A 17,777-nucleotide genomic window follows, 5' to 3' on the forward strand; every position below is an offset into this window, starting at 1 on the left:
GGTTGAAAACAGCAGAGGTGTATTTAGAGGGCAAGTTGGTTAGGATGATATCTATGAGGGTGCCCGTGTTTAAGGCTTTGGGGAGGTATCTGGTAGGTTCATTGAAAATTTGTGTGAGGTTGAGGGCATTAAGTTTAGATTGTAGGATGGCTGGGGTGTTAAGCATGTTCCAGTTTAGGTCGCCTAGCAGCACGAGCTCTGAAGATAGATGGGGGGCAATCAGTTCACATATGGTGTCCAGAGCACAGCTGGGGGCAGAGGGTGGTCTATAGCAGGCGGCAACGGTGAGAGACTTGTTTTTAGAGAGGTGGATTTTTAAAAGTAGAAGTTCAAATTGTTTGGGTACAGACCTGGATAGTAGGACAGAACTCTGCAGGCTATCTTTGCAGTAGATTGCAACACCGCCCCCTTTGGCAGTTCTATCTTGTCTGAAAATGTTGTAGTTTGGAATTAAAATGTCTGAATTTTTGGTGGTCTTCCTAAGCCAGGATTCAGACACAGCTAGAACATCCGGGTTGGCAGAGTGTGCTAAAGCAGTGAATAAAACAAACTTAGGGAGGAGGCTTCTAATGTTAACATGCATGAAACCAAGGCTATTACGGTTACAGAAGTCGTCAAAAGAGATGGATTCACCTCTACATCGCCAGAGGAACAGAGTAGAAGTAGAATAAAGCCTACACTTTCTGTCGTTTCCCCAAGGTGTCTGCAGCATTGTGATGTATTTGTAGGCATATCATTGGAAGATTGACCATAAGAGACTACATTTACCAGGTGCTCGCTTGGTGTCCTCCGTTGCAATTATTGCGTAATCTCCAGCTGTGTGCATTTTTCCATTTGCTTCAGAGGAGAAACCCAACTGCCACGAATAACTTATCATCGAATAGATATGTGAAAAACACCATGAGGATTGATTCTAAACAACGTTTGCCATGTTTCTGTCGATATTATGGAGTTAATTTGGAAAAAAGTTTGACGTTGTAATGACTGAATTTTCGTTTTTTTTCTTAGCCAAACGTGATGAACAAAACGGAGCGATTTCTCCTACACAAATAATATTTTTGGAAAAACTGAACATTTGCTATCTAACTGAGAGTCTCCTCATTGAAAACATCCAAAGTTCTTCAAAGGTCAATTATTTTATTTGAATGCTTTTCTTGTTTTTGTGAAAATGTTGCCTGCTGAATGCTAGGCTTAATGCTATGCTAGCTATCAATACTCTTACACAAATGCTTGTGTAGCTATGGTTGAAAAACATATTTTGAAAATCTGAGATGACAGTGTTGTTAACAAAAGGCTAAGCTTGTGAGCCAATATATTTATTTCATTTCATTTGCGATTTTCATGAATAGTTAACGTTGCATTACGCTAATGAGCTTGAGGCTATGATTACGCTCCCGGATACGGGATTGCTCGACGCAAGAAGTTAACCCACTGTTCCTAGGCCGTCATTGAAAATAAGAATTTATTTTTAACTGACTTATATTATAAGTTCAACATTTGCAACTCTGAATATTCTTATAATGTTTGTCCAAAAGGAAAAGGCATGCTGTAGCAAAAGGTTAGCACTTACATTTTGCAACAGACACAGGGTTTCCGGATACTCCCGTAAAGACCAGCTCATTGGCTATCTAGATAGCTATGTTTGACCCTGATTGGTGCTTATTTGACAAAAATACAGTCAATCAAATGAAGACCGGCCGCGTTATCAGCATGCCATGAAGGCGTCGCTCTCTGACCAAATACAGTGCCTTGCGAAAGTATTCGGCCCCCTTGAACTTTGCGACCTTTTGCCACATTTCAGGCTTCAAACATAAAGATATAAAACTGTATTTTTTTGTGAAGAATCAACAACAAGTGGGACACAATTATGAAGTGGAACGACATTTATTGGATATTTCAAACTTTTTTAACAAATCAAAAACTGAAAAATTGGGCGTGCAAAATTATTCAGCCCCCTTAAGTTAATACTTTGTAGCGCCACCTTTTGCTGCGATTACAGCTGTAAGTTGCTTGGGGTATGTCTCTATCAGTTTTGCACATCGAGAGACTGACATTTTTTCCCATTCCTCCTTGCAAAACAGCTCGAGCTCAGTGAGGTTGGATGGAGAGCATTTGTGAACAGCAGTTTTCAGTTCTTTCCACAGATTCTCGATTGGATTCAGGTCTGGACTTTGACTTGGCCATTCTAACACCTGGATATGTTTATTTTTGAACCATTCCATTGTAGATTTTGCTTTATGTTTTGGATCATTGTCTTGTTGGAAGACAAATCTCCGTCCCAGTCTCAGGTCTTTTGCAGACTCCATCAGGTTTTCTTCCAGAATGGTCCTGTATTTGGCTCCATCCATCTTCCCATCAATTTTAACCATCTTCCCTGTCCCTGCTGAAGAAAAGCAGGCCCAAACCATGATGCTGCCACCACCATGTTTGACAGTGGGGATGGTGTGTTCAGTGTGATGAGCTGTGTTGCTTTTACGCCAAACATAACGTTTTGCATTGTTGCCAAAAAGTTCAATTTTGGTTTCATCTGACCAGAGCACCTTCTTCCACATGTTTGGTGTGTCTCCCAGGTGGCTTGTGGCAAACTTTAAACGACACTTTTTATGGATATCTTTAAGAAATGGCTTTCTTCTTGCCACTCTTCCAGAAAGGCCAGATTTGTGCAATATACAACTGATTGTTGTCCTATGGACAGAGTCTCCCACCTCAGCTGTAGATCTCTGCAGTTCATCCAGAGTGATCATGGGCCTCTTGGCTGCATCTCTGATCAGTCTTCTCCTTGTATGAGCTGAAAGTTTAGAGGGACGGCCAGGTCTTGGTAGATTTGCAGTGGTCTGATACTCCTTCCATTTCAATATTATCGCTTGCACAGTGCTCCTTGGGATGTTTAAAGCTTGGGAAATCTTTTTGTATCCAAATCCGGCTTTAAACTTCTTCACAACAGTATCTCGGCCCTGCCTGGTGTGTTTCTTGTTCTTCATGATGCTCTCTGCGCTTTTAACGGACCTCTGAGACTATCACAGTGCAGGTGCATTTATACGGAGACTTGATTACACACAGGTGGATTGTATTTATCATCATTAGTCATTTAGGTCAACATTGGATCATTCAGAGATCCTCACTGAACTTCTGGAGAGAGTTTGCTGCACTGAAAGTAAAGGGGCTGAATAATTTTGCACGCCCAATTTTTCAGTTTTTGATTTGTTAAAAAAGTTTGAAATATCCAATAAATGTCGTTCCACTTCATGATTGTGTCCATCTTGTTGTTGATTCTTCACAAAAAAATACAGTTTTATATCTTTATGTTTGATGCCTGAAATGTGGCAAAAGGTCGCAAAGTTCAAGGGGGCCGAATACTTTCGCAAGGCACTGTATGGTGTCCTATAGGATATACTACACCCCTAATGATATAGTGAAGTCTGGTTATGTTCTAGGATCTCTGATGAATACATACAAATGTGATTTGACCGGTTAAAACAACGTTTAGGGTTAGATTTTCACAGATTCCTTTCTTTGCAAATTGAACGAGTGGAAATACAATGCTATATGGACCTTTTTTAGGATATGAAAAAGGATTTTATCTAACAAAGCGACACTTCATGTTATCTCTGGGACGCTTTGGATGATAAATCAGAGCAAGATTTCAGAATGTGAATTTATCAAACCTGTCGCTGTGAAAAAAGTTAGGAGCCCTATTGCTGTTAGGAGCTCTCATCAAACAATAGCATGGCATTTCTTTCGCAGTAATAGTTACTGTAAATTGGACAGTGCAGTTATATTAACAATAATTTAAGCTTTCAGCCGATATAAGACACTTATATGTACTAACATTTGTTGTTTCTCTAAAATCTGCGATCTTGACACAAGGCGCTGCATGATTTACAACTGTTCCATTGACGGGAAGCCGATCCCTAAAAAGTTTTTCTCAGCCATTTTTTTCTGTTACTGCAAGTTATTGCTAGTTTGACCACCAGAGGGCATCTTTGAGAAGCATTTGATAGTATTCCACATTGGCATTACCAGAGAATTTAAAAACTTTTTTTGTAATAACATTGTATATGGGATTGATTTGAAGAAATTTGGCTTAATTCATTTGATTAATATTAGGGTGTTTCTATTCAGATAAAAGCAAAAACAAAACCCTCAAGGTTTCCATTAGGATGGAATGGAAAATATGGCGATGTACAACTTGACCGTCAGGAGTATTTTTCACCCTGCCAGCTTCTATTAGTTCTATTGAGCACTGCGGCACCAACTCGCCTTCTGAACGTTCTATTCCCAGCTTATTGTTCAACGTCATAATGCCTGCTTCGCTATTGTTGGCAATGAGACCTGCTCACGTTGTTTTATAGTTCAAATGTAAACAACAACAAAAATAAAATTGGAACTCTGCGGTCTACCCATTGTTTCCTATGGGGGAAATATAGGCATGTCTGTTTATTTCGCCAAATATCTCACTGTGTACATTTTGTTTTCTTCAATTAATTATGTAAGTCTGGGCAGCGAGTTCGTTTGTCATCGATCGCTAGACCATAAATAGTCAGAAGATTTTTTTCCCCCTACTTTCTCATTACGCAGACATAACAGTTGACACCATCGAGGTGTGGATGCTTACTTTCTACACAAGTAGTTTTTTCCAATTTCGTCTGACGAACAGATTGTAGTGGTAAAATAAAAAGGATACATTTTTTGGTGCCATTTAGGCGAAATGTAATTCTAAGCATCACTCCAGTCAAAACAGGCTCTGCGAATGTTTGATTCCATTAATTTGCTATGGGCTCGCACTAGGGTTCCAGCTTAGCCAACATTCTTAAGCCGTTTTTCAGCCTTGGGTGAATTTTGACTCATTCTATTGTCCAGCCTATAGATAGCCAAAGCGAATTTACGAAAGACCCCGAATGTCCATTGAGAACGCACAACGACTATACCATTTAGCTAAGCTAAGAATGACTGGAATAATCAAGTCAATAAACGTTGGGTAGTTAGATAGCCTACAGTTAATATACTGGAAAGGTAGCTAGGTAGCTAGCTAACATACCAATACATACTGCTGTAATGATATGCTATGTGGTTCGTAAGGACAGCGTAACTAACAAATTGCAGCCAACATAATGTGTAAGGTAACTTATTTGAAAAGTCATTACTTTATTACATTGAGTAGCAAGCTACCCCTTAGTCGTTAGGGCAGATCTGGTCTGTGATAGGTTTTTTTTCACATCTAGCTCAGCTTTTGGACAATTATTTAGTAAAGGTTGAATAGTCTATTGTTCAGCTATTAGCCCCCCTTCCCAACTTGCAACAAATTGTTGTTGTTCCCATCTCACGCCTTTCCCTCTATCCATCGGTCTCTCATCTGCAGGTATGTTTTAATGTGAGAGAGGATGCCAGTCCCATCATCGCCACCTCACCCACTCTTAAGATAACCTTCGGGCCAACTGGGGACCCATTGCTGGTTAGGAGACCGCAATTGTGATGAACTGAGAGAATATTAAGGTAGCACTGTAATTCATTAATCATATGCTGTCTGACGCTGTTCTTACCTCTTTCCCTTTCTGTCTCCTACACCTCTCTCCCCACCTCATCTTTCTTCCTTGTTTTATAATTCACACCATATGTGCATTGAAGTACAGATTGAACTTGTATTTAAAATATAATATTGCAATTATTATAATTATAATGCATGTATTGTGTATTTATAACACCTGGATAATGAACTTCTTTCAATAAAGCGTTTCACATTCTCCACTGGTTGAAAGTAAGTATCTCATTGAAATATTATCCTATGTCCTCAGATTAATGCAGATGAAGGGAGTTAAATATGCATAGGTTTTTTCTGTATATATGAATTACAAATCAATCATGTTTTTAGTCTATTGCATAGTTACAATGTGTAATCATTGATGTCCCAGGAGCAGGAGTGGTAAACACTGTTGAAGTGTATAATTGTAATACATACATGCAGACACAGCATCATTCAAATAATGGAGTTTGATATGACTGAAAAAGAATGTCTCAGAGATTTATACCTGAAACGCACCTTTATTTGCCAAGGAAGAGTACATGATCAGTGAATATATACAATGTACAGGCTACAATGTGGGAATCTCATTGGTAGTAATAACTACAGTACATGTATATAGAACATGGCACAATAAAGTTATTATATTCTACTCTATCCATAGGCTTGATTAATGCCATTCAAACTTGAAGTTGATACAACAACTATGATAGCTGAGGTTCATAGAAAGGTTCTGAACTAATATTCATACCAAACGTTTTAGGGTCCAGCCACAGATCGGCTACATACTGTAGCTAGCTACGCATCCATAGGCATAGTTATTTTTATCCTCCACTACACAATAAGCAAGTAAATACACTGCTCAAAAAAATAAAGGGAACACTAAATTAATAACACATCCTAGATCTGAATGAATGAAATATTCTTATGAAATACTTTTTTCTTTACATATTTGAATGTGCTGACAACAAAATCACACAAAAACTATCAATGGAAATCAAATTTATCAACCCATGGAGGTCTGGATTTGGAGTCAAACTCAAAATTAAAGTGGAAAAACACACTACAGGTTGATCCAACTTTGATGTAATGTCCTTAAAACAAGTCAAAATGAGGCTCAGTAGTGTGTGTGGCCCCCACGTGCCTGTATGACCTCCCTACAATGCCTGGGCCTGTTCCTGATGTGGTTGGCGGATTCTCCTGAGGGATCTCCTCCCAGACCTGGACTAAAGCATCCGCCAACTCCTGGACAGTCTGTGGTGCAACGTGGCGTTGGTGGATGGAGCGAGACATGATGTCCCAGATGTGCTCAGTTGGATTCAGGTCTGGGGAACAGGCGGGCCAGTCCATAGCATCAGAAAATCTTGCGTAAAGTACAGAGGTAGCCATTATTCCAATCACTTTTACTGAGAAACCAATTGTCCCGGTGGATATATTATCGAATAGATATTTGAAAAACACCTTGAGGATTGATTCTAAACAACGTATGCCATGTTTCTGTCGATATTATGGAGCTAACTTGGAATATTTTTCGGCGTTGTCGTGACTGCAATTTCCGGTCGATTTTTCAGCCAAACGTGAAGAACAAATGGAGCTATTTCGCCTACAAAAATAATATTTTGGGAAAAAATGAACTTTGGCTATCTACCTGGGGTCTCGTGAGTGAAAACATCCGAAGTTCATCAAAGGTAAACGATTTAATTTGATTGCTTTTCTGATTTTCGTGACAAGGTTGCCTGCTGCTAGCAAGGCATAATGCTATGCTAGGCTATCGATAAACTTACACAAATGCTTGTCTAGCTTGGGCTGTAAAGCATATTTTGAAAATCTGAGATGACAGGGTGATTAACAAAAGGTCTGTTCCAATATATTTCACTTGTGATTTTCATGAATAGGAATATTTTCTAGGAAGATTTATGTCCGTTGCGTTATGCTAATTAGTGTCAGATGATGACAACGGTCCCGTTCACGGGATGGGGTGTCACTAGAGGTTAAACAACACAAATTACAAATTCATTCTCCTAACACTAGCTAGCTAATGTTAGCTAGTCAGAGAACTTGCTAAATAGCAATTTTTGTAAATTAATTTATAACAAAAAAATATGCACAAAAGTGTATCTCTCCATTAACTAACATATTCCTCTCAATTGTACATTTTATGCTTGACACGTTATGACGTTATAACTACTTACATTTGGTTCCACCGTAATGTCTTGTCAGACATCTTTGTTGAAGAACGTCACCAGGGACGGGTGGCTTGCAACCAAATTGGTCATTGGAACCACTTGATATGATTGGTCATATAAAAACATTGGGACCCAAATGCATAATGAGTGCTCTAACTCCCCCTTGTGGTGGTCTGGAGATATGAAGCTGTGACGCTGGGTACCTCTAAGTTCTGCGGTGCTAGCTCGCAACTTTTAACCTGTTGAGTGTAGGGGGCAGTATTTTGATGTCTGGATGAAAAATGTACCCAAATGAAACTGCCTATTTCTCAGTCCCAGAATCTAGAATATGCATATAATTGTCAGATTAGGAGAGAAAACACTCTAAATTTTCCAAAACTGTCAAAATATTGTCAGGCAAAAACCTGAGGAAAATCCAACCAGGAAGTGCTGTTTTTCTGAAAGCTCTCTGTTCCATTGCCTGCCTTCGCTCCATTTAAATGGATATCAACCAGATTCCTTTTCCTATGGCTTCCCCATGGTGTGAACAGTCTGAAAAATGAGCAAGAAGATCACATCGCGTCATTGTATGGCTGGGTGCCAGCAGCGTTTTGCATGTGCAAAAGCTTGGAGCAGACATTTTCTCTCTCTCTCCTATTGAAGAAGCTACAGTCCCGGTTGAAATATTATCAATTATATATTGTAAAAACAACCTGAGGATTGATTATAAAAAACGTTTGACATGTTTCTACGAACTTTATGGATACTATTTGGAATTTTCGTCTGCCTGGTCGTGACCGCTCGAGCCTGTGGATTTCTGAACATAAGGCGCCAACCAAATGGAGGTATTTTGGATATAAAAATTATCTTTATGGAACAAAATTAACATTTATTGTGTAACTGGGAGTCTCGTGAGTGCAAACATCAGAAGATCATCAAAGGTAAACAATTCATTTGATTGCTTTTCTGACTTTCGTGAGCAATCTACTTGGCTGCTAGCTATTTGTAATGTTTTGTCTACTGAGAGATATGTCCTTACATAAACGCGTGGTATGCTTTCGCCGAAAAGCATTTTTTAAATCTGACATGCCAGGTGGATTAACTACAAGCTAAGCTGAGTTTTGCTATATTGCACTTGTGATTTCATGAAAATTAAATATTTTTAGTAATTTAATTTGAATTTGGCGTTCTGCAATTCAGCGGATGTTGACGAAAATCCCGGTAACGGGATGGGTGCATCAATAAGTTTTAAAGGAGGAACCACTGTATGTGTGCCATTCAAAAGGTGAATGGGCAAGATAAAATATTTAAATGCCTTTGATCAAGTTATGGTAGTAGGTGCCAGGCGCCCTGGTTTGAGTGTGTCAAGAACTGCACCGCTGCTGGGTTTTCACTCTCAACCATTTCCCATGTGAATTGTCCACCACCCAAAGGACATCCAGCCAACTTGACACAACATGGGAAGCATTGGAGTCAACATGGGCCAGCATTCCTGTGGAACGCTTTCTACACCTTGTAGTCCATGCCCCGACGAATTAAGCCTGTTATGAGGGCAAAAGAGGGTGCAACTCAATATTAGGGTGGAATTCCTAATATTTTGTACACTCAGTGTAGTCCAACTGTGAAACTGTGAAAGGACTTGATGCAAATTCTTAAGACACTTGATATATACAATGGGGCAAAAAAGTATTTAGTCAGCCACCAATTGTGCAAGTTCTCCCACTTAAAAAGATGAGAGAGGCCTGTACTTTTCACCATAGCTACACTTCAACTATGACAGACAAAATGAGAAAAAAAATCGAGAAAATCACATTGTAGGATTTTAATTTATTTATTTGCAAATTATGGTGGAAAATAAGTATTTGGTCACCTACAAACAAGCAAGATTTCTGGCTCTCACAGACCTGTAACTTCTTCTTTAAGAGGCTCCTCTGTCCTCCACTCGTTACCTGTATTAATGGCACCTGTTTGAACTTGTTATCAGTATAAAAGACACCTGTCCACAACCTCAAACAGTCACACTCCAAACTCCACTATGGCCAAGACCAAAGAGCTGTCAAAGGAAACCAGAAACAAAATTGTAGACCTGCACCAGGCTGGGAAGACTGAATCTGCCATAGGTAAGCAGCTTGGTTTGAAGAAATCAACTGTGGGAGCAATTATTAGGAAATGGAAGACATTCAAGACCACTGATAATCTCCCTCGATCTGGGGCTCCACGCAAGATCTCACCCCGTGGGGTCAAAATGATGACAAGAACGGTGAGCAAAAATCCCAGAACCACACGGGGGGACCTAGTGAATGACCTGCAGAGAGCTGGGACCAAAGTAACAAAGCCTACCATCAGTAACACACTACGCTGCCAGGGACTCAAATCCTGCAGTGCCAGACGTGTCCCCCTGCTTAAGCCAGTACATGTCCAGGCCCGTCTGAAGTTTGTTAGAGAGCATTTGGATGATCCAGAAGAAGATTGGGAGAATGTCATATGGTCAGATCAAACCAAAATATAACTTTTTGGTAAAAACTAATCTCGTCATGTTTGGAGGACAAATAATGCTGAGTTGCATCCAAAGAACACCATACCTACTGTGAAGTATGGGGGTGGAAACATCATGCTTTGGGGCTGTTTTTCTGCAAAGGGACCAGGACGACTTATCTGTGTAAAGGAAAGAATGAATGGGGCCATGTATCATGAGATTTTGAGTGAAAACCTCCTTCCATCAGTAAGGGCATTGAAGATGAAACGTGGCTGGGTCTTTCAGCATGACAATAATCCCAAACACACCGCCCGGGTAACGAAGGAGTGGCTTTGTAAGAAGCATTTCAAGGTCCTGAAGTGGCCTAGCCAGTCTCCAGATCTCAACCCCATAGAACATTTTTGGAGGGAGTTGAAAGTCTGTGTTGCCCAGCAACAACCCCAAAACATCACTGCTCTAGAGGAGATCTGCATGGAGGAATGGGCCAAAATACCAGCAACAGTGTGTGAAAACCTTGTGAAGACTTACAGAAAACGTTTGACCTCTGTCATTGCCAACAAAGGGTATATAACAAAGTATTGAGATAAACTTTTGATATTGACCAAATACTTATTTTCCACCATCATTTGCAAATAAATTCATTAAAAATCCTACAATGTGATTTTCTGGATTTCTTTTTCTCATTTTGGCTGTCATAGTTGAAGTGTACCTATGATGAAAATTACAGGCCTCTCTCATCTTTTTATGTGGGAGAACTTGCACAATTGGTGGCTGACTAAATACTTTTTTGCCCCACTGTATATGGACACAATTGCGTGATCCAGAACACGAAAGGCTCCCAGAGACCACATTTTTACAAGTCTGTTAGTTTCCATGTTTTTGCCCACACCCACCCATGAAGAAAACATTTTAGACACTTATGCTCTGATAAATCACACAACATATCTGAATGGCATGAATGTTCTCTCTTCTCTCCCTATCTGAATCATGGCCTCCACACGGCCATTTAGACAAACAGAGAAATGCTGCTGGGAAACTGAAATCGTAAACATCTGCTTCAGCGTAGAGATTGGGTCTCTCCAGCTGATCCCCTGCTTATGCCGCCCTTGTGTAGCATTGACACTGAAAGGGCACAGCAAAAAAAATATTGGGTAGCAAATAGAGAAAATGACAGTTTAAAAATGGGCGCAGTGAAAGGCGTGACACTGCACTTCAAACACACCTGCCTGTTTTGACAGTGGGGACAGCGGTGTAAAGTAACTAAGAAATACTTTGAAGTACTACTTAAGTCATTTTGGGGGGTATCTGTACTTCACTATTTATATTTTGTACAACTTTGACTTTTACTGCACTACATTCCTAAAGAAAATATGTACTTTTCACTCCCATACAGTTTCCCTGACACCCAAAAGTACTCATTACATTTTGAATGCAGGACAACAATATGGTCTAATTCATGAACCTATCAATATAACGTGTTGTCATCCCAACTGCCTCTGATCTGGTGCACTCACTAAACACAAATACTGCATTTGTAAATTATGTCTGAGTGTTGGAGTCTGCCCCTGCCTGTCTGTAAATAAATAAAAATACAAGAGTGACAGAGTGAAAAGAAGGAATACAAGAAAATCATGCCACCTATAATTTGATGTATAGCATTTACTTTAACTTTTAACTTTCAGTTAAAGTGTATTTTGTCCACCACTGTACTTAAGTACATTTAGTGGGGCGTGTTTTTTTCTCCTCAAAGACAACTGAAAGTGAAACAATTGGTTTGAGTTTGGTGTCGCTAAAGAGCAATTGTGGTGATGCACCAAGATGTGTGTTGCATGTTTTCTCTTGATCTCTACCAACATGGTGTCAGTAGATCATGATGGTGAGTCAGAGATTAGGAGATACTGCAGGAACTAAAAGTCTACTGAGAGCTAAATGCCTAAGACCTCCCTTATGAAAAATAGTTTGTAAATCTCATTCTACAGTAGGTATTGTTTCCATTTAGTTTTTGTTCAGTTGTCATGTTCGCTTGGTCATACATCTGGCACAGGTTACGTAACATAATGTCGACCCAATCTCAAGGATTTACAAATGTGTCTAGTGGCTGAACTCATGTGATTACACCTCAACTCTAAATTGTGTATATCATAATTAAAGAATGCCTATGTAATCCCAAAACACTGTAGATACACTGAGTGTACAAAACCTTTAGGAACACCTTCCTAATATTGAGTTGCACCCCCTCTTGCACTCAGAACAGCCTCAATTATTTGCGGCATGGACTACAAGATGTCGAAAGCGTTCCACAGGGATGCTGGACCATGTTGACTTCAATGCTTACCACAGTTTTGTCAAATTGGCTGGATGTACATTGGGTGGTGGACCATTCTTGATATACATGGGAAAAAGTTGAGTGTGAAAAACTCAGCAGCTTTGCAGTTCTTGACACACCCATACCGGTGCGCCTGGCACCAACTACCATACCTTGTTCAAAGGCACTTAAATCTTTTGTCTTGCCCATTCACCCTCTGAACGGCACACATACACAATCCATGTCTCAATTGTCTCAAGGCTTAAGATTTTTATTTAACCTGTCTCCCCCCTTCATCTACACTGACTGAAGTGGCTTTAACAAGTGACATCAATACAATATCATAGCTTTCCCCTGGATTCACCTGGTCAGTCTATGTCATGGAAAAAGCAGGTGTTCCTAATGTTTTGTACACTCAGTGTATATCATTATGAATCCATAGTGTCGGTAGTTTTTAGATGTCTATCTGGATTCGCTATGCACATTTAGGTCAACCACTTGGCAAACAAATTATTGGCAAACGTTATTGGCCAAAGCAGGGTTGTTTTGAGGAGGGTTTACTTTGAACAACATTTCTGTTATCCTCACTCTCGTGTCAACAACAAACATCAACAACACACAAACTGTTGACCTAGTAGCTCCTTGTCTATCAGGGCAGAGTGAATCATCATGGGAGTTAAGAGTTTAGTTTGAATGATTTTTCATATCTCTTTCCAACAACAACCCATGCAGTCCCTCTCTATCCAAAATAGAAAGCATTTTTCACCACATTTACTTTACATAACAAATTGCCCACCGGGGCATACAAACACATTGATACAATGGCCATCTACAACTCCTTAGGCTGAATGCATCTTCATGGTGCCAGACTCAAAGAGCATTGCACTGCACACCAAACATTAGCTACTGTATCTTAAGAGTTTTCTCTGTTTGAGATCTTGGTATTTACTGCCATTTGTCCCAAGATGAACACTGATGGCCAATGTTAACATGAGATAAGCAACTCATACTCAGAAAACTAAGTCAATCATCAGTGCAGTGGGAACAGGGAGAGCGCCTACAGAAACAAAAGGTGCTGTCTAAAACCTAAAAGGTTTCTTTGGCTGTCCCCATAGGAGAACCCTTTTTGGTACCAGATAGAACCATTTTTGGTTCCAGGTAAAAACCCTTTTGGTTCCAGGTAGAACGCTTTTGGATTCCACAGAGGGTTCTACATGGAACCCAAAAGGATTCTACTTGGAACCAAAAAGGGTTCCATCTGGAACCAAATAGGGTTCTCCAATGGGGACAGCTGAAGAACCCTTTTTTTCTAAGAGTGTAGAGAGCCATGGGATGTGGCTCTGTAGTGTGGCTCTGAATTACACTTACTGTATGTATATGTACATTGTTAATAGCACACTGGCCTGAGGCAAGTAAAAGCGTGTTGGGATAGGTAAGGGTGTGGGATTTGGGAGGTCATCCAACTTACCGTCTGGAAAACCCTTGGGTATAGACTGGTGGTCTTGTCAGGGTTGTGTTTTTTTGCCCAGTCAATATAGTTAGCACCTGCCATACTGCATGTTCATTACGTAAGTGTAAGGGTAGAATCGTTTTGGGGGGGTTTAAACTATTGTGTCAGCATCCATGATATTGTTCCAAGTGTGTCACTGCAGTAGATGCTTTGAAACTTGCAACGCTCAAGTCCACAGCAAAATATTGTCGCTAATAAGACAGCAAGCAAATGCAAAATTCAATAGCCCTGGGTGAGATGTGCACTTTGATTTATCTGTTTAAACTCCAGGGAGTCCATGCCCTAATTGTTTTTTGTGTTCCCAGGCTCGTTTTTTTTTTAGAACACTTACACACACATCATTTATCTCTCTTACATTTCGAACAGGAATGCACCACAAACACAAAGAAGTGAATGCATTAATGCATAGGTAGGCTAAACTATTATCCATTATATTGGCCAGATACTCGAGTGGCTGGTCTAACAATGAAAATACATTTCTTCAAAAATGGAAGACAGTCTGGCGGAGGCAAGATCAGGTGGGACCATTCGCGTCAATGGAATGTCATGTACGATTGTGACCAACAGGCACAACGGTTTCCACTAGTTACCCCAGCCACAAAGTCGAAATGGGCTATTATCGTAAAACTTCACAAAAACAGAAATTGTATTTTTGATCATATTTTAAGTTTAGGGTTAGACATACGATTGGCAGTGTTATTAAGGTTAATGTTAGGTTTAAAAGCACATTTAAGACGATCATTTGTAGGAATAGGTAGGGTTTATGACTTTGTGACTGTGGTAACTCGTGACGACTTGGCACAACTCCGATATCGTGTTTTTTCTCAAAGTTGCCGGGATGTCACATGCCCTACTTATTATGTCAGTAGACCCGTAACAATGTAATCATTACGAAACGTCTATTCGATCAAATAAGCCACACATAGAAAATAAGTAATTCATGTTTTAACCAAATTCTGCACGCTCATTGACCTCCATACAAAAACTCATCGCATGGTGAGCGAAGAAATATGAAAAAACGCCCTGTTATCCCTCTCGCTTCACCTCTTCCTCTCTGCCTTCCCCCATACCCACACGTACAAACTCTCTCTCTCTCTCTCTCTCTCTCTCTCTCTCTCTCACCTCCTCATTCAATAATGAGAGGTTTATTGACATGTGAAATAGATAATAATCACTCTCTCGCGCGCTCTTATACATACATATACGCACGTACAAACACGCACAAACCGATATTTCTGCGGTAGCCTAATTGAAAGAGATGCAGAACTTCAGAACCAAACTGCAAATTGTGTTACAGCGTCAATTTAAAATTTATTACATTTAGATTTTGTGTCACTGATCTATCTACACATGCCACAATGTCAAAGTGGAATTTTGTTTGTAGAAAAGTTTCTACATTTATTTAAAAAAATGTAAAGCTGAAATGTCTTGAGTCAATAGGTATCCAAAGCCTTTGTTATGGCAAGCCTATAATAACTCCAGGAGTAAACTTGTCCTAAACAAATCACATAATACACTTAATTGACTAATTTTGTGTTCAATAATAGTGGTTAACATTATTTTTTAAATGACTACCCCATCTCTGTACCCCACACATACCATTAGCTGTAAGATCCCTCAATCAAGTAGTGAATTTAAAGCACAGATTTAACCACAAAGACCAGGGAGGGTTTTCAATGCCTCACAAAGAAGTGCACCAATTGGTAGATGTGTAAAAAATAAAATTAAAAGCACACACTGACTGTATCCCTTTGAGCATGGTGAAGTTACTAATTAGGCTTTGGATGGTGTATCAATACACCCAGTCACTACAAAGAGACAGGTGTCATTCCTAATTCAGTTGCCGGAGAGGAAGAAAACTGCTCAGGGATTTCAACATGAGGCCAATTGTGATTTTAAAACAGTTAGAGTTTAATGGTTGTGATATGAGAAAACTGAGGATGGACCAACAACATTGTAGTTAATCCACAATACTAACCTAAATGAAAAGAAGGAAGCCTGTACATAATTCAAATATTCCAAAACATGCATCCTGTTTGCAACAAGGCACTTAAGTAATACTGCAACAACAACAAAAAAATAATAACATTTACAAGTCATTATGTTTGGGGCAAATCGAACACAACACATCACTGAGTACCACTATTTTCAAGCATGGTGGTGGCTGCATCCTGTTATGGGTATGCTTGTCATTGGCAAGAACTAGGGAGTTTTGGGGATAAAAATAAACGGAATACAGCTAAGCACAGGCAAAATCCTAGAGGAAAACATGTTTCAGTCTTCTTTCCAACAGACACTGGGAGATGAATTTACCTTTCAGCAGGTCATTAACCTAAAACACAAGGCCAAATCTATACTGGAGTTGCTTACCAAGATGACATTGAATGTTCGTAAGCGTCTTAGCTAGAGCTTAGAGTTTTTATATCAAATTGGCTTGAAAATCAAGAAAAAATGGCTTTCTAGCGATGATCAACAACCAACTTGACCAAGCTTGAATATTTAAAAAAAATTATAATGGGAAAATCCAGGTGTGCAAAGCTCTTAGAGATTTAACCAAATAGACTCACAGCTGTAAACAGTAAGGTATTTTTTAACATGTATTGTCTCAGGGATTAAATACTCAAGATATATTAGTCTTTTATTTTTCATATTTTTTTTTATAAATGTAACACTTTTTCTTCCACTTTGACATTACAGAGCATTCTGTGTAGAGCATTGACCAAAAATGAAAATTAAGTCCATTTTAATCCCATTTTGTAACCCAACAAAATGTGATAATTTTTTTTTTCAAGAGATGTGAATACTTTCTTAAAGCACTGTAAGTAATACAACCACCATACTCTTTGTGAGAAATTGGCAGATTTGAGCGCAATTTCGCACAATGATTGATAACAGTGTCATCTCTATCAGGTGTTCGTTAACTGTGCCTGCTAGGAGTCCCACAAACTCACGTTTATAGCCTAACCTAGTTGATCAAAGATAACAAAAACAGAAGGCTTCTCCCTACCTTGGAAACGTGTTTACTCAGTAGGCTACTGCTTGGGGATGGGGTCCCGAGTCAAAATGTAACCAATTCACAAACTTGCAAAGATAACACATCCGTGCATGCTAAATATCCGTCCATATGAAATAACAGCTCACTTTACATCGCTGCTTACCTTATCATCAGAAGAGTAACGACGAACATTTTGGGCTACTCCCGCACTTTGATTCATGTTTCAGCACCTTGGACCGCTCCAATGGTGGTAGAAATAAATACAAATCACCGTGCGCCTTTATGAATCCGCGTTCTCTTTGTATTGAGCAAGCAATGTTGTGTTGTTGATATATAGAGGGCAATTGACCGACAGGGGACTCGTTGGAACTAGTGATGGGTCGTTCGCGAACGAACGGCTCTTTTTGAATGGCTCTTTTTGGTGAACGGAATCGCATCTGTGAAAGAACCGTTCGTTTGGCTCCCTGGTTGGCATACTGTTACTTTTATTTAACCTTTATTTAACTAGTTAAATCCGTTAAGAACAAATTCTTATTTACAATGACGGCCTACCCCGGCCAAACCCTAACCAGGACGATGCTGGGCCAATTGTGCAACCTATGGGACTCCCAATCACGGCCGGTTGTAATACAGCCAGGAATCGAACCAGGGTCTGTAGTAACGCCTCTAGCACTGAGAAGCAATGCCTTAGACCCTTGCGCCACTCTATTAGTGCTTTTTGAGCTCCAGACAACTATTATCTGCATATAAGTTAGAAAAAAAGTATCTGAAGGTTGTAATTCCTTACAACAGGAACAATTGATAGTGA

The 17,777-nt window shown here is 39.7% G+C and overlaps 1 long non-coding RNA gene across 1 annotated transcript in view; it reads right to left on the reverse strand.

Moving 5' to 3' along the window:
- The window catches only part of LOC118956029, a 34,922-nt gene extending 17,574 nt beyond the window's left edge, over window positions 1-17,348 (reverse strand). The window contains exon 1 of the long non-coding RNA XR_005045714.1: window positions 17,133-17,348. This is a non-coding gene — a long non-coding RNA (uncharacterized LOC118956029). The remainder of the gene's footprint in view (window positions 1-17,132) is intronic.
- Window positions 17,349-17,777: the final 429 nt, after the last annotated feature.

Source organism: Oncorhynchus mykiss, chromosome 3 (genome assembly GCF_013265735.2).
Source record: "Oncorhynchus mykiss isolate Arlee chromosome 3, USDA_OmykA_1.1, whole genome shotgun sequence".
NCBI classification, from domain to species: Eukaryota; Metazoa; Chordata; class Actinopteri; order Salmoniformes; family Salmonidae; genus Oncorhynchus; species Oncorhynchus mykiss.